This window comes from Vulpes vulpes, chromosome X, assembly GCF_048418805.1.
Source record: "Vulpes vulpes isolate BD-2025 chromosome X, VulVul3, whole genome shotgun sequence".
Lineage (NCBI taxonomy): Eukaryota > Metazoa > Chordata > Mammalia > Carnivora > Canidae > Vulpes > Vulpes vulpes.
The window spans coordinates 120,740,071-120,758,290 of record NC_132796.1 but is presented as its reverse complement, the minus strand read 5'-3'; positions in this window follow the sequence as shown (position 1 = coordinate 120,758,290).

Below are 18,220 nucleotides of genomic sequence, written 5' to 3'. Positions count from 1 at the left end.
CGCGCTCCTGGCTCAGCTGGACCCAAGGGCCAGGACTTCCAGAGTGGGGTGTGGCTTAGGGAGGCAGCCCAAAGCGCGGCTCTGCCTTTCCCACGCGTGTCCCCCTGAGCCCCGCGAGGTTGGGGGGGGCCGGGGGACTTTGCAGTGCTGAGGCCTTGGGCGCGGAGCCTCCCTGCGGGTCAGGCCGCCTCCGTGGACGCAGAGGGCTGCACGTTGTGCTGGCGGGGCGGGGGGAGGGGGGCTCCTCCCCGAGGAAGGGTGGGGGGAAGAGGCCTGGGGTGGGGGGAGACTCCACCGTGCATCGAGCTTTCCGCTCCCTGCTCCCCCCGTGCTCCCCATGAGGACCCGGTCAGCAGGGTGCTCCCAGCAGTCCTCCAGGGGCCTTCCGGCAGGCCCTCCCCCCCCCCCCCCCCGCGCAAGTCTCCGTCCCCCGAGTTCGTGACCTTTCCCTGGACAGCTCCTGACCACACTTCCTTCTGCGCTTGCCTTCAAAAGCAAATCTCTCAAGAGACTGTTCCAGATGGGCCGCCTCCTCCGCCTCTTCGCCCGCTGCCGTCTGGCTGCCGGCCCCCATGACGCGCCGACTGTCTAATTCTGCACCCCCTGCCTCCGCCTACGGGGGGGCGCCCCTCTCCCACGGTTCCTGCCACCTCCTCTGCACAGTCCTGAAATTCAGCTGCCTTCGACCCCTCCTTCGGGGTGGCCCGAAGCGCAGGAAAGCCAAGACATGGACACATGACGTCACTTCCCCACTCTCCGTGCCTCGACTGTGCAGCACCCAGGCTAATGCTCCTGGTGATACGGCCGCTCCTGCAGGTGGAGGGAGCCCTGCCGAGCTGAGGGCTGGAGCTCTGTGGCGCCCCAGTGCGGCCCCCTCAGTGACAATGGTCGGTGCCTGTCGCGTGGACTCGGTGGAGGAGTCCTGACCACTGTCGCCGGGGCCCCCTGGCCGCCTGGGAAGCCGGGCTCATTGCCCAGGGGTACGTGGGGAGCTGAGTTCTGCCTAACTGCAAGAGGTGGTGCACCCGGTACTTACACTCCTAGGTGTGTCCTCAGGAGAACTGGAGACACACGTCCACAACTTGTATGGGGACACTCAGAGCAGCACCATTCACAAGGGGCCAAACGCCGAAACGGTCGAAAAGTGAATGGACAGGTGAATGCAGTGAGCCATGGCAAGGGGAGGAGCAGTGACACCTGCCATAGCGTGAGCGACCCCGGGGAGCGTGATGCTGGGCGAGGGGAGCGGGTGCAGACGGCCACACGCTGTATGACGCCGTTGGTAGGAGATGTCCGGGATGGGCGCGTCCACGGAGAGGGGTCGCCTGGGGGCCGAGGGGCAATGGGGGGTGACTGCTCCGGGGAACAAGGTTCTTTGGGGGCGGGATGAAAATACTCTAAAATGAGATTATGACAGTGCAGCCACTGTGGAGAAGGGTATGGCAATCCCTCAAAAAAATGAAACAAGGCCTGGGCCTAGGGCCCAGCAGTCCCGCTTCTGGGGGGCTGCCCAGGGGAAGGGAAAGCAGGGGCCCAGAGCAGGAGCTCAGCAGGCTCGCGGCTCAGCAGGCTGACAACGCAGCCCGATGTGACAGTTGTTATGACTTCCCTCCTCCTGGGTCCCAGGGAGCTTTATCTGTCTGTCCCCACCAGGGTCAAGGAATCAGCACATCCGAGTGTGTCAGAACTAAAAGCGGACCTCGACTGAGGTCACCTGCCCAACCTGGCCCCTCTGAGTGCCGCACACGGGATCGCCTCTTCCCGGACCGGTGGGGCGGCCTTGCGTGGGGCACCCCCCTTCTCAGGCCGAGCTCCCCCTGTTTCTGCACGGGGGTGACCATTGTTGCCTGCCCCCACCGCACGGGGCTGCCATGACCACCCAGGGCCACCCTGTCGTTGGGGAGCCGTAGTGCCGTGTCCGCGGGGGTCTGGCCGAGCCTGCACAGCCTGCCTCTGTGCAGCGTGACACTAACGACGGAGCCCAACCTTGGGTCTGCCCAAAGACCCGGGGAAAGGCGGGGGGTGGCAGTGATGCCTGGGCTGTCACCCACTCTGCAGCCTGGGGTGCTAATTGATGATTAGGGCTAACAGAAGATCAAGGCTCATTTTAGCCTAAAGCAGATTACTGGCCTGGAAAGTCACCCAGCACCTGGGCGCCCACGTGTGCTCCCCGGGGCCCGCGCTGGGTCCCCCGCTCCGGCAAAGGTGGATGAAAGGGGGGGCCCCGGAGACGGAGATGAGGAAGCACCGGTCGGGCCAAAATGTGGGTGAAAAGAAGCGGGAGAAACGGGGGGGGGGGGGGGAGACCTGTGACAGCTGACGGGCTTTCAGTTCACTTGCCCGCAGCCCCCACGGGGCGCATGTGCCCGCCCGGCGCCGTGTCGCTGCCACCACGTCGTCGCTGCCACCACGCCCTGGCTGCCAGCTGGGGCCACCTGCTGGCCTGGCCTCTAATCCCACGGCTCCTGGGTGATGCGGGAGGGGTGCTGGGGAGGAGCCTGGGCTGGGCGCGGGGCTCTGGCTGCGGGCCTGTGGCTTTGGCGGTGACAGCTAGTGGCCGCTAAAGGTACAGGCGAGGGACTGTCGGCTCCTTGGTGTGTGACTTGTGCATGAGTGTGATGACCCCCCCCCCCCCCCAGCAAATGCACCATCCGCACCATTCTGAGCCGACCAGCGCATCCACACTGCGGTGCACAGCCCCCGCCACCCTGCCCTGGCACCTTTCGGGTGTCCCCACTGAAACCCTGTCCCGTGAGACACGGACACCCCCCCCCCCCGCAGCACGCCCACCGTCCCACTTCCCGTCCCTCCAATCCGACTGCTCCGGGCACCTCCTAGATGCGGACTCCACGCATCTGCCCTTTAGTGTCTGGCTTTTCCCACTTGGCATAATGTTTGCAAGGATCACCCGCTGCTTTTGACTTTGGGGACAGATCGACATGCATCTATTTTAACTTTCAGGTGGCCACATGTGACTCCTTCCCTTTTTTGCTTTCTGGTCGGCAAAGTGCTCCCGCGGTCGGCCAGTTCCTCAGAGATCCGCAAACGCGCGGGTGGATGGAGCGCGAAGGCAGGGGCTGCGCGGCTTCCCGGTTCCCGTGACCATCCCACGGCGTCCTGAGCGGCTCAGCTGAGCCCCGTAACAATCAGATTTCCTTCACCCCCCGCTGACCGACGCCCCACGCTGCTCCGGGCCCTCCGGCTGCAATCTCGGCGCCCTGCGGCTCAGGCCCCTAATCCCTCCCCATCTGCCGTGGCCCCCGCCCGCCCTCCGTGACCTTGAGCGAGTCAGGCACCGTCTCTGGAGCACGTGTCCTCGGCAGGAAGACGGGATGACATGGGCCTGCGGTAAGGCTTCAAGGAGGTCATCCTTTTGCAAAGTTCTAGCCCAGGGGATCCCTGGGTGGCTCAGCGGTTGAACACCTGCCTTCGGCCCAGGGCGTGATCCTGGAGTCCTGGGATCGAGTTCCGCGTCGGGCTCCCTGCGTGGGGCCTGCTTCTCCCTCTGCCTGTGTCTCTGCCCGGTCCTCCCCCACGCCTGTCTCTAATGAATAAATAAAATCTTTTAAAAAAGAGAGAGAGAGAAAAGTTCTAGCCCAGTGTCTGGTACGAGAATGCAGTTGCTGGCCCATTGCACGGGACCCTCCGGGACCCGTCGTGACTGGGCGCTGTGCAACACCCAGCGGAGATCCCCGCGCTTACGGCTGCCACCCTAGCAGGAGAAGGGAACGTGGGCAGCAGACGTCGTCAGTTAGCTGTGGCAAGGAGGACGGAGAGCAGGAAAGGGAATACAGGATGCAGAGGGTGGCACTGCCAGGGGAGGTGGCTCGGGTGCCCATTGTCATAGGGCATCAGGTGGGCCTCTCTGAGAAAAGTCCACGTGAGCAGACACTTAAGGGAAGGACGCAGGGAGCCATGTGGAGATCTGAGGAACGCATCCTAGGACAGAACCGGCAAGGAAGTGCAAAGGCCCTGGGGCAGGAGCATGCCTGGAATGTTGGAAGAACAGCAAGGAGACCAGGCGGCAGGAGCAGAGTGAGTGAGCGGAGAGGACGAAGAAGAAAGGGCGGAGAGCAGATGGGGCCAGAGTGTGTGTGGCCCGGAGTCCACCGTTAAACGTGAGCTTTCGCTGTGGATGACATGGGGAGCGTGGCACGACATGACCTGGTTGCTGTCCTGACACGGGCGTGGGCTGAGGCAGGAGTGGGGCGATGGGGTGAGAAGCACTCCGCGGTCCGGGCGAGAGCTGTGCTGGCTTACCAGGGAGGGGCCAGGCCGGCAGGAGGGGGACGCGGGCCAGACTCTGCGGGGCCGTTGCACGTAGAGCCAACAGGATTTCCTGATGGCACAGGTGCGAGCAGTTGGAGAGAGGGAGGAACCGAGGCCGACTCCAGAGTTCGAGGCCCGAGCCACTAGAGGGATGGAGGTTGTCCTCAGCTGAGAAGTCGGGGCCCCGGGCAGTGGGGTTCGGCTGGAGGAAGGCGATGGGCCTCAGGAACGCAGGCACAGACGGCCAACGGGAGGGACACACAGGGCCATGACCCTGACCCACAGACAGCTTCAAAGACAATATGGTGAACCCATCCCAATCGGTGCGAAAAGTTGGATGGAAAGAACCAGCTTCTAGAAACACATAACGTAACAAAATGGGCTCAAGAAGCAGAAAATCTGGGCACCTGGTGGCTCAGTGGTTGAGCGTCTGCCTTTGACTCAGGGCGTGATCCCAGGGTCCCGGGATCGAGTCCCGCGTCGGGCTTCCCGCACGGAGCCTGCTTCTCCCTCTGCCTGTGTCTCTGCCTCTCTCTCTGTGTGTGTCTCTCATGAACAAATTTTAAAAAATTTAAAAATCTAAAAAAAAAAAAAGAAGGAACAGAAAATCTGAAGAGGTCTGCATCTATGAAGACATCGAAGCCCTAATCACGCACCTGCCCACAGCGGAGGTCTCTCTTCTGTTTCTGGTCTATACAGTCTTGTTGGTTTTCAAGCCTCGTTTGTATCGTCTTCCCCCGTAATGCTCAGACCTGAGCAGCTCATCCCCCGAGGCCTTTGTATCCACAGAAACAAACAGAATCAATAAGTCACAGCCAGAAAGTTTTGGTGTAAATATTTGAAATCAGAATGAATTAAAATTCACCATGCCTCCGCTGAGAAGAAACGCAAGCGGGGTTCAGTTATAATATTATGAAATTTTGGGAATCTCTGGGTGGCTCAGCGGTTCAGCGCCTGCCTTCAGCCCAGGGTGTGATCCTGGGGACCCGGGATCGAGTCCTGCGTCGGGCTCCCTGCGTGGAGCCTGCTTCTCCCTCTGCCTGGGTCTCTGCCTCTCTCTCTCTCTCTCTCTCTCTCTCTCTCTCTCTGTCTGTCTCTCATGAATAAATAAAATAAATATTTTTAAAAATGGTAGAAAATCTTTGGAAACAGCATATCATGTCAAGGGAGACATGCTCCATCAGTTCCACGTGTAAGGGAAATCCCGCGTGATACAAAGCAGTCCTTACTCAGTTGACACTGAGGTCTCTAAGGGAGCACCGCGCGCGTCCCTAGCGGTGGCACCGCTGCTCCGCAAGTATCGGTGTCCCCTATGGGCACCGCTCCAGAGAGGCCCAGCCCTTGTTTGGCTTTGGGCTTGAAGCTGGGTTAGGCCAGGGCCTGTCACTTCGTGACTCCCTGGGGTTCGTTGGAGCAGCGTCTGCGCACAGGAGGCCCGGGAGAGCCCCTGCGCGGCGGGAGCCTCGGGTGGGAGGCGGACTTGAACAGGACGCACAGCACTGCGGGGTCAGGCGTCGGGGGGCCCTGCTGCAGAGGCTGTGTGGACGCTCCCCTTTCCCCGTCAGCACTGCCCTGTGCAAGCCGGCTCTTAACATCCTAGGACAGAGGACATGAGACGTTTGCCTCACGAATCCTGATCATCCGGGGCAGAGAAAGGACATGTCATACTGCATGCTAATTGGCAAATTCGAGGGACGCTTGGGGGCTCAGCGGTTGAGCATCTGCCTTCTGCTCAGGGAGTGATCCCGGGGTCCTGGGATCGAGTCCCATGTCGGGATCCCTGCATGGAGCCTGCTTCTTCCTCTGCCTCTGTCTCTGCCTCTGTCTCTCTGCCTCTCTCTGTGTCTCATGAATAAATAAAATCTTTTTTAAAAATTGGCAAAGTCAATGTGAACTCATTGTTTTAAATCCACAGGTATATGGGGGTGCCTGGGGGGCTCAGTCAGTGAAGCTCCCGACCTTGATCTCAGCTCAGGTCTTGATCTCCGGGTGGTGAGTTCAAGCCCCCTGTTGGGCTCCAGGCTGGGTGCGAAGCCTACTTAAAAATAAAATAAAAGGGATCCCCGGGGGGCTCAGCGGTTAAGCGTCTGCCTTCGGCTCAGGGCATGATCCTGGAGTCCCAGGATCGATTCCCACATCGGGCTCCCTGCACGGAGCCTGCTTCTCCCTCTGCCTGTGTGTCTGCCTCTCTCCCTGTGTGTCTCTCATGAATAAATAAAATAAAATAAAATAAAATAAAATAAAATAAAATAAAATAAAGGATCCCTGGGTGGCTCAGCGGTTTAGCGCCTGCTTTGAGCCTGGGGGCGTGATCCTGGAGACCCAGGATTGAGTCCTGCGTCGGGCTCCCTGCATGGAGCCTGCTTCTCCCTCTGCCTGTGTCTCTGCCTCTGTGTGTGTGTGTGTCTCATGAATAAATAAATAAAATCTTAAAAAAAGAAAAAAGGCATGAACGATACACTTCAAAATATAAAGGGTGATTTAAAAAAAAAAATAAACCCACAGGTATAGATTATACGTTGTATTCACATTTCCCAGGACTGTCTACCCAAAGACGGACAGGATGAGCCTGGAGCATCTCTGTGGGGTCAGCAAGGGTGGGGACCGGCCAAAGGACACGGGGGCCAGCTCGAGGTGGGGGTCCCCCAGGCCACACTTGCGACAAACCGAGCATCAGAACGAATTCCTGACAGCAGTGGAGTCTGTGCAAGGCCCTGACTCCACACTGGCGCGCAGAACGCTCCACAGCTCTTGCTGGAAGGGCTTGGGTTCGCCTGCCCGGCGGCCCTGGGCCCTGGGTCCTCTGCGGGCCCCCTGCGGGCCCCCCGCGGCCCCCCGCTCGGCGGCCCCCGCTCGGCGGCGCTCCGGCTCTCGGGCGCCCTCTCCTGGCGTCGCAGCGCGCCTCGCCCTGCCCGGTGGCCCCGCGGCGCCCTGGGCCGCTTCTGCTTTCTTCTCCGCTGAAACTGCACCCGCGCCCGCCTCTGTCCCCATCCTTCCCGCATCCGCGGCCAGCTGTCCCCGTGCAGCATGGGGCCGCGTTCTGCCGGGGCGGATCCTGGTCGCCGCGTGTCGGGGACCAAGGGGACCCTTGGTGCCAGCCCCGCTGCCCCGCCTCCCCAGTGCCTTCTGGCCCTGCAGACCCCCCCTGGTTTCCAGAGTCTCACACATCGGTGGGGGCTGGGGGGGGGGGTGTCAGTCTTCCTCTAGAAGCGGAGGAGTTCGGGTTTTTTTCTGCCTTCCCACTCCTACCCGATACCCAGAAATCTCCTCCTTATCTTTTTTTTTTTAATTGACTTTTATATTGTGGTAAAGTGCACATAACAAAATTAACCACCGTAACCATTTGTAGGTGTGCAACTCGGTGGCATTAGTACATTCCCATTGTCTTTATTGTCTTTTTCTGCATTAAGATCATTCATTCAATTTGTGGTCCAGTTAATTGGTTTTTTATTTTCATTCCCACAGACAGTGGGAATCAGACAAAAGCTTACACAATATAACATGCAATTAAAATTATCAACAAGATGCGCCCAGACAATATGGTTCCCTTTAGCTGTCTGCGCGTTAGAGAAGATACTCCAAACAGGAGCCCGGGGTGAATCCATTCTGCCCGTAGTCTTTCCTGTCGCTCAAGGCCCTTTGTTTTGATTGTGCATATTCCCTTTATCTGTTGCTGCGTGTTCTTTATCTGTCCTCCCTTTTTTACACACTGCTACAAGCGATGTGTTTTGTTTCCATTGTTCTAGAAATGTTCTTGGCGCCTTGGAGTCAGGGATCCGAGGACTGAAAGCTCACTCCACCGGGTCTGACTGGACTGCCGGGGGGGGGGCCCCCCTCCTGCTCGGGTGTGTGTGGGGGGGCTGGCTTCTTGCTGTGACCCTCCAGGTCCCCCTTACGGGAGGCCCCAGGCCATTTTCCACGAGGTCTAGCCCCGCTCTGCTGAATGTGATCAGTTAACCTTTACAAGGGACGTTTCTGGTGGCGTCGTGATCACAAAATCGATTTATCCACTCATAGTCTAGGAGGCAAGACGATCGACTCTGACCAGTGCGACCCGCAGCGCGCTCTGCAGCCCGGTGGCCCGCGGGAAAAGGCACCGCGGTGCTTAGGGAACAACCAGTTGCCCGTGGGCCGCTCCTCTGAGTCGCTGTAAACCGCCCCTGAGCTCAGTTACAAATGTCCTGTAGCGTTGCTGTGGTCGCCACGTTTGTGCACCTGCGTCCCCGATGCTTAGGTTGAGGTCGCAGCGCTCGGTGTGCCGGCGTTAGGCTGTGAGGCCTTGGGAAAGCCAGTAAGTCATGAGAGGGGAGCCCTGCGAGGTGAGACGGGCCCTTATTAAGGACGCCCAGGGGGGTCCCCGGGGGGCTCAGCGGCTCAGCGCCTGCCTTCGGCCCAGGGCGTGATCCTGGGGTCCCAGGATCGAGTCCCATGTTGGGTTCCCTGTGTGGGGCCTGCTCCTCCCTCTGCCTGTTGTCTCTGCCTCCCCCTGTCTTTCTCTCTCATGAATAAATACATTAAAGATCTTAAAAAAAAGAAAAGCAGCAGCCCAGGAAAGACCTCCCCCCCTTCTCCCACGTCGGGGCACGGTGCGAAGTGTGCCGGCCCCAGGAGGGCCCTGCTGCCACCACACAGGCCCCCTCGTCTGTGACGTCAGGCCCGCAGCACCCTCAGAACCCGTTGCGGCTCAGAAGCCATCCGGGCAGGTGGCCCTTGCTTCGGGGGCCTCAACGGGCTGGGACGGAAAGGGGGCCTCGGAGCCCAGGCCTCTGCGTGACAGATCCCTGCAGGTGCGGAAGCAGCCTGGGAGCCCGGTCACGCGGAGAGGCCCCTGCAGGCGATTGTGATGAGGTCCCAGAAGCCCAGGAGGAGAGCTGGGCCCCCAGCCCTCGCCTCCTGGGACCTCAGGAGCCATGCACAGACCGTCGGGAGAAATGAGGACGGGAATGGGGACGCGTTTTGGGAAATCGGAGGAAAGGCCACCCTGGTGACAGGGCCAGGGGCCTGGCTGTGTTGTGTGCACGTCCTAGTGTCCCGTGGAAGGTCGACTCTGTGAGCGATGGCATTGGCTGTTTGCCTGAGGAAATAGCGAAGCAAAGTGGTGAAGGCACAGCTTGGCTTCCCTTGACTGCTTTCAGTAAAATTCCAGCAGCGATGACTCTGAGATGGAATGCTTAATCGAAAGGGAAGCGGGACTTAAAAATTTGGAAAATTCTCAGCCTAGCCATATTGCAAAATATGAGCAAGCATATTGGGAAGAGAACACTCAGGGTGTGGTCACGCGAGCCTGTGGTGAGGAGACCGCGTGGGTGTGAACCCCCGGGCTTCGCAGCCCCCGGCAGGCAGCCCGCCGGCCGCGCCGGGGGAAGGACCAGGCAGGCAGGCGGGGGCCGGGCCGCACAGCTCTTCTTCCAAAGGAAGGACTGCGAAGAGCCTTCAGAGATTGTCACTGCTGCCTCCTCGGTGTCGGGGGGGGGGGGGCACGGCCTGGGTGCATCAGGCCAGAGGACGCCGGCCCAGAGCTGTTGGGCCCAGCGCCGCCCAAAGCCCGAGGCTGCCTCCCGCCTGGCCGAGCTCTGGGGCGCAAGGCTCCCTCTGCCTGGGTCTCCAAGGGTGGAGCCTCCTGCAGATGCACGCGTGTGACCCAGGCAGACGGCCGTGGCTGCGGCAAAGTCCAGCAAGGGCGGTGGGGTTGGGGCCACCCCGGGGGACCAGCCGGATGGCAGGGCCATAGGTACACAGCTGCAAGCTGTGCCCGGCAAAGCCACGGGCGCAGGGATGCTCCACGGCGTCGGGAAGGCAGGACCCCCACCCTGTGGGCCTGGCGGCCAGAGCATCGGGGTCAAGAACAGGACTCTCAAAACTTCAGATTTGAGGGGGCGCCTGGGTGGCTCCGTGGGCTAAGCGCCTGCCTTCGGCTCAGATCATGATCCCAGGATCCTGGGATCAAGCCCGTGTCGGGCTCCCCGCCCAGCAGGGGGTCTGCTTCTCCCTCTCCCTCTCCCTCTCCCTCTCCCTCTCCCTCTCCCTCTCCTTCTCCCTCTCCCTCTGCCTCTCTCCCTGCTTGTGCTCTCTCTCTCTCAAACAAATAAGTAAAAATTTTTTCTTAAAAAGATTTTATTTTTCATGAGAGACACAGAGAGAGAGAGAGAGAGAGAGAGAGAGAGACAGAGACCCAGGCAGAGGGAGAAGCAGGCTCCATGCAGGGAGCCCGACGTGGAACTCGAACCCGGGGCCCCAGGACCATGCCCCGGGCCAAAGGCAGGCGCTAAACCCGCTGAGCCACCCAGGGATCCCCCATAAATAAGTAAAATCTTAAAACACACACACACACACACACACACACACAACCTCCAATTTGATGTTGTTTGCCCTGTTGGGTTTTGAAGGGTTTTATTTATTTATCCATGAGAGACACACAGAGAGAGGCAGAGACCCAGGCAGAGGCGGAAGCAGGCTCCAGGCAGGGAGCCCGATGTGGGACTCGATCCCAGGACCCCGGGATCACACCCTGAGTCGAAGGCCGAAGCTCAGCCACTGAGCCACCCAGGCGTCCCTGCCCTATTGGGTTTAGGACTTGCCTGGGATCTTTCAGCCCTTGCTTGCCAACGTCTCCCTTTTGGAACAGGAGTGTTTACCCTCTGCCTGTCTCCCACCATATTTTGGAAATTCAGAACTTGTTTGATTTAAAGGTTCACAGCTGGAGAGGAATGTGCCTGAGGATGAATCAGACCTCGAGTGTTACCCATTTCTGATTTCTACAACACTTAGATGCGACTTTGCACTTTGGTCTTTTGAGTCAACGCTGGAACTGGTTAAGACCTTTGGGGCTGTGGGGATGGAATGCATGTATTTTGCATGGGAGAACGACACGGATTTTGGGGGTGCCGGCTCAGAACACCAAGGCAAATTTGAATGAGTACAAGGCAAGGCTAATATGCTCTCGGCACAGATTCCTCTCTCAAAAGACGGGTGTGGTGTTTTGAGTCCGTGCGTTACGCGAGCGTCTGAACCTCGATCCGTCGTCACCGTCTTCAGGTTTTCTTGCACGCTTTGTGCATTGCATTGTGCACGTGATGGCCTCTCGGAAATCTAGTGACCCTGATGTCAGTGGGCTGTTCAGGCCAGTCTGTGCAAGTGTCACCTTTTAAATGGAGAAATAGAGGAAGAGCAAGAAGAAAAGGTTTCATTGTACACGACTACTAGAAAATGGAGCGCTAAGGACAATGCCAAAAATATTCTAGGACAGATAATGACAGCTGGCTCTCCCTCATCAGTTTCACTTGTTCCCTGAAAGGCCTTTGTAATTATGCCTTACTCCACTGGTCCCGGGCCAGCAGCCTGCCCCAGGAAGTCATCTGCTTCTGGTTGGAATTGGTCCTAGGCATCCTGAGCTTTAGTCCCCTGCAAGCTTTTCAGGCGTGTTTTTCAAGAACTTTTGGGCTATTCTCAGGAGCTTACATATATTCTAGGATTTGGTCTGGATCTCAAGTGTATGTGCCGACAAGCCACCCCAGAACGAAGTGGCCTAAAACAACAGTGATTTGTCATTTCTTATGAGTTTTATGCATTGACTGAGCTCTGGGGGGTGGTTCTTTGCTCCACATGGGGTCCCTCGTGTGACTTCATTCAGCTGGGAGCATAGCCAAGGAGGCTGGAACATCTGAGATGGCCTCAGTCTCATGTCTGGCAGTTGGCGCTGGCTGTTAGCTGGGGTGTATTATGCTCTTTCATGTGCCAGCTCATCCTCCAGGGCCCCTCTCTCCTCAGGGCCTCTCGCGTGGGACAGCCCGAACTTCTCTCCACGGTAGTACCGGCTTCCAAGAGGGCAAACACAGAAACTGTGAAGCCTCTTCTGGAAGTCGCCCAGTGTCACTTCTGCCTCGTTTTGTTAGTCAAGAGAAGTCACCGGGCCGGGCCTGGTCAAGAGAAGGGGAAATAGGCTCCCCACCTCTTGCTGGGAAGAGGAGTGGTCAACCCATGTTGCAAAAGGCCGTGCAGAACGGAAGCGACGGGGGCGGCCGTCTTGAGAAACAGTCCGCCCGTCCAGCGAGAAGTGCTCCGTCATCCCCACATCTGAGGGAAAACGTGAGGGACCAAAGGGAGATGTTAAGCAGGTGGCACCGAGGTCTTCAGTAGGGGGACCATGACAGCAGCACCGCCCTCCCCAAGTATTGGTGTCCATGTTGTCACCGCTTGACAAGCTTTGATGCGCACGTGGTGGCCGGGCTGTGCACCATGACACGGTCCTGCTGGGCCATTTGTTTCCAGCCACCCCGAGCCTGACAATCTGTCCATTTTGTGTGTCACTAACGCTATTAATAAACAAGGGGATTTTAAACCTTGGAATATGATCTTAGAGAAGGTATAAAAGTCATTGTGCCAAGAGCCAAGAGCACTCATATTAGCTCTTGTGTAAAAATACGAGCATCTAAACCTTCATTCTCAAAAGTTCTTTGGGAGATCCCCGGGGGGCTCAGCAGTTTAGCGCCGCCTTCGGCCCAGGGCACGATCCTGGGGTCCCGGGATCGAGTCCCATGTCGGGCTCCTGGGTGGGGCCTGCTTCCCCCTCTGCCTGGGTCTCTGCCTCTCTCTCAATCTGTGTCTCTCATGAATGAATAAATGGAATTCAAAAAAAAAAAAAAAAGAAAAGAAAAGAAGTTCTTTGGTTACCAGAACGTGTTTTACATGTTTTCTTTTTTTTTCTTTAAAGATTTATTTATTTGTTTGAGAGAGAGAGAGAGACAGACAGAAAGAGAACGAGTGGGAGAGGCAGAGGGAGACGGAGAGAGAATCTCAAGCGACTCCGCGCTGATCGCAGAGCTGGAGGCAGGACTCGATCCCATGACCCTGAGATCATGACCTGAGCCGAAACAAAGAGTCTGATACTTAACTGACTGCACCACCCAGGCGCCCCAAGGGCTTTCTTATTCAAGTGAAATTCATATAACACAAAGTCAACCATCCTGAAATGTCCCGTTCCGTGGCATTCAGTACCTTCACAGGGTTGTACAACTATCACCACTCACCGCAGAACATTCCCATCATTCCAAACAGAAGCCCTGGACCCATTAGCGGCCCCTTGCCAGCGCCTGCTCTCCCCAGCCCCTAGCAACCCACAATGTGCTTTCTGTGTCTGTGGACTGTCCTATTCTGGGCATTCCGTAATCAATGGAATCGTGCAATGTGTGACCTTTTGTGCCTGGCTTCTCTCACTCGGCATCATGTTCTCCGGGTTCATCCGTGTTGGAGCAGGTGTCACACCTTCATTCCTTGTTACAGCTGAATAACGTTCAATTGCGTGGCTAGACCACATTTTGTTTATTCATTCACCTGTTGACTCACTTTTTGACTGTTTCTGCCTTTTGACCCCTTGTGAGGTGCGTGATGTTTTTGAGAGTGGTCTACAGTGCAGCACGTACCAGTATTGTATTCCTTTCTACCAGAACATGTTTAAAAGCATTTTTTTTGTTTTATTTAATTATTTATTCATGAGAGACAGAGAGAGAGAGGAGAGAGAGAGAGGCAATGACGCAGGCAGAGGGACAAGCAGGCTCCATGCAGGGAGCCCGATGTGGGACTCAATCCCGGGGCTCCAGGATCGCGCCCTGAGTCAAAGGCAATTGCTCAACCGCTGAGCCACCCAGGCGCCCCTTAAATGCATTTTGAGACATGCACAGGGTAGCTTTTATAATCCCTTTGAGTTGTTCTTAATAACTGTGGGCCATTGTGATCATGCCTCGTTATTCCCACCCCCCCCCCCATTCTCATGCACCACACAGTGGGTCGCCCAAGTCAGGCAGAGGAGCAAACCATGGCGCTGCAAAGCAGCCCTCTACCAAGCAGGGTGGCGTGGAGAAGACTCTCCTCACCATTATTAATTTGAGGACTCATCTGGGGGAAGGCCAGGATCAAAGAGAGTTGTGAGAGGAGACTGGTCAGTTGTTTGATAAGAGCACAGGTGCCCTAGAAGCAGAAATGCCCGTGGCCTTGACAGTGTAACCAGAGTCACAATATTTGATAACAACCCACAGGAGAAAGTAACATGATAACCAGTAGGAATTTTAGCTCCTCCTCTAAGATAGAGCCTTTGCTACTTGTTTTGCTTGCTTGCTTGTTTTCTCATAATTGGCGTCTGTTGTGAAGTACCCATGCTGAGGGGGGGCAGAGAAGCACGTCTGTTAACAGAATTTTGAGCTGTCGGTTCCTACTAGCGTGAGAAAAACCTCTGCCCTCTCTCTGGGTAGAGTACCCGTGCGAAAAGCTAGCGATTACTTAAAGACCCAAGCCTCTCTACTCTATTTTTTTTAATATTTTTTTCTTTATTTATTTATGATAGTCACACACAGAGAGAGAGAGAGGCAGAGACACAGGCAGAGGGAGAAGCAGGCTCCATGCACCGGGAGCCTGACGTGGGATTCGATTCCGGGTCTCCAGGATCACGCCCTGGGCCAAAGGCAGGCGCCAAACCTCTGCGCCACCCAGGGATGCCGCCTCTCTCTTATACATAAGCTGTTAAACCATTTATTGACTTAATACACCTTTATATGTATTATGCAAATGTACACTTATGTACAGTCACAGTAAAGATGTGATGTCAGTATTATTTAAAGCTTTAGGTTTTTAAAATATGATGAAAACAACCAGGCATAGGGGATCCCTGGGTGGCGCAGCGGTTTGGCTCCTGCCTTTGGCCCAGGGCGCGATCCTGGCGACCCGGGATCGAATCCCACGTCGGGCTCCCGGTGCATGGAGCCTGCTTCTCCCTCTGCCTGTGTCTCTGCCTCTCTCTCTCTCTGTGACTATCATAAATAAATAAAAATCAAAAAAAAATTAAAAAAAAAAACAACCAGGCATAGCACAAAACAATGTTTACACTACAGTGACTTTCTGAGTTTGAGTGCTATGAGGGGTACTCCTGTTCCTACACGGACAACAATATATAAGTAAAAAATAACAGAGTACTTCTGCGTGCCCTGTCTGTATGAATTTTAATTCCTTTGGAGGTTGTCCAGGTAGAGATTACTTGCTAACTGCCTCAATTTGTCATTCACCCAAGGTCACAAAGTCAATGGATTAAGAAATCATAGTAGGCTGACATTGAAGAACAATACAACCACAGTTGGCGAATAAAAAAGTACTCGCTATAAAAAGTAGGGAAACTTTGTGGGACTACATAATTACAGCTATTGTTGGAAGTTTAAAAGGATCAATTTTTCAAATAAAGACATTAACTGTTTTAACTCAATTTATTTCAACTCATGTATACACATTCACACAACCATAGGTGTTTATTTTTATTTATTTTTAATTTTAAAAAAAGATTGTATTTATTTATTCATGAGAGACATGGAGAGAGAGAGAGGCAGAGACACAGGCAGAGGGAGAAGCAGGCTCCGTGCAGGGAGCCCAAGGTGGGACTCGATCCCAGGTCTCCAGGATCAGGTCCTGGGCTGAAGGCGGCGCTAAACCGCTGAGCCACCTGGGCTGCCCCTATTTTTTATTTTTTTAATGATTTTATTTATTTATTCATGAGAGACATAGAGAGACGCAGAGACACAGGCAGAGGGAGAAGCAGGCTCCTTGTGAGGAGCCCGATGTGGGACTCGATCCCAGGATTCCGGGATCGTGACTTGGGCCAAAGGCAGATGCTCAACCGCTGAGCCACCCGGGCGTCCCACCATAAGGGTTTAGCGCAGGACGTGATAACGTATCTGATGTACAGGGTAAGTCTCCTGAGTGTAGGAAGTTCCACTTAATAAAGCTTCTTGTAAGAAATTAATAATAAATACATCTCATATATTGCAAAAACCCAAATGTACTGTTTGCATGATCCTTTATACTGTAATAAGATTGCATGGAAGACAGAGCTATATTTTATTTATTTATTTTAAGATTTTTATTTATTTGTTTGAAAGGGAGAGAGGGAGTGAGAGCCTGAGCGTGGGGAGGGACAGAGCGAGAGGGAGAAGCAGGCTCCCTTCCGAGCAGGGAGCTGGATGTGGAGCTCAGTCCCAGAACTCCGAGATCATGACCTGAGCCGAAGGCAGACGCTTACCCAACTGAGCCACCCAGTCACCCCCAGAACTATCTTTTAAGTGCAAATTAACAAAACTATTCAAGAGGGGCGCATGGGTGGCTCAGCTGGGTAAGCCTTCGGATCAGGTCAAGATCTCTGGGTCCTGAGATCGAGCCCCGCGTCGGGATCTCTGCTCAGCAGGGAGTCTGCTTCCCTCTCTCTCCCTCTCTCTCTGTCCCTCTGCCCCTCCGCACCACTTGTTCTTTTTTTCACTCTCAAATAAATAAATAAAATCTTTTTAAAAAAACTATCCAAGGGTTTACCTTGGAAAGAGATATTAAAGGAGTTTGGGATTTTTAGATGGTTTTCTTGGCCTCATTTTACCAAGTGGAGTACAACTAAAGCCTCAACTTCACGAGTGGGGTCCCAAACTTTTAATCACAAATCAATGAGGGGACTTGTCATCTGGAAATGAATGTGATGACCAGGGTCTTAGGCACCCAAGGCCACCCAGTGCCCAGCTTAAGTGGCCAGAGAATCCCGTGACTGGCAGGGCCTCTGGCACCCATCCATTGGCCCCGTGGAGGATGTGGGGCAGGGGGAACGTCTCTGCCTTCCCTTTCCTGTCAGGCTTGAGGCCACTTCCCCATTTGTCTCTCTTATGTTGTTAAAGCCCTTGAAACATTAGTAAGAGTGTTGAATACAGGAGGGGGTTTCTGAAGCTTCTTCACAACTGTTAATGTTTGGCCTGATAGCAATGTGTGTTTCCTTGTTCCTTATCCTGTAACTTAGCAACCAGGACATCATGGCAGTTAAAAAAAAAAAAAAAAAACAACAAACCCAGCCTTCATTTTCTCTTATCCAAAACCTGTTTTAGAGAGAGAAAGAGTATATTGAGGAAACAAGACTACTGTTTAGACTTTTACTAATGGCTTAGTTGGTTTTATGTGGTTATTCATACATATTTTATCTTTACTTACTAGAGTATGATAACCGGGAAATCAGTGATTTTATGGATTCATTTTTCTCTTTTCCTTTTGGAGCATTTGGAAATTACCTTTGTGCATAGGAAAAAAAAAACAACAACAACAGGATATGCTATTGCCCCCACAACATCGGTATCTTTAACTTACTTAAATATCTAAACAGGCATACCAGAGGACAGACCCACGTTGCATGAGGACTGAAGTTTATACAATTTGGGTCCTTTTTTATTTATTTATTTTTTAGAGAGAGATTTTATTTATTTATTTATTTGAGAGAGAGAGAACAGGAGGAGGAGCAGAGGGAGAGGGCCAAGCAGACTCCTCGCTGAGTGCGGAGCCCAGCAGGGGACTCAATCTCACAACCCTGAGGTCATGCCTTGAGCTGAACTCAAGAGCCAGTTGCTTAACTGACTGAGCCCCCCAGGCGCCCCTCAATCTGGGTCCTTTTTAAAGAAAAAGAAGACAAAGTCAGTTCCAAAACTGTGTGTTCACTTGGAAAAAGAAAAGAAGTCACCACAAATCACTCCCTGCTCTGGTGCCAGCCCTTTGGAGGTGGCCTGGGTTGTGAGCTGGGGGGCCCATCCCCTCCTTGTAGCCCCTGGCCTCTGTCAGGGCAGCACCATCTTTGCTCTCTCCACTCCAGGGCCATCCTGACGACCTTGCAGCCCGGCTGCAGCCTCTCCCCGAACCACCCTAACCCCGGACCTCTGACCTTGCAGCCCTCCTGTGGTTCCTTCTCCTCCAGGTCAAAAAGAAGTCAGGCTCCTTGAGCTGTGAGGGGCCTGGCAGTGTGGAGTTTTGCTCAGGAAACCTGCCTGGGCTTCAGCTCAGCCTGCGGTTTCTGGTTTCCTAACCCTAAGGAGCGAGTGCTCTCACAGCATCAGAGGTGTGGGCTTAAATTGGAAAATGTTTTCCTCTAGTCTTCAAATGTCTTTGAAACCAATGGAAA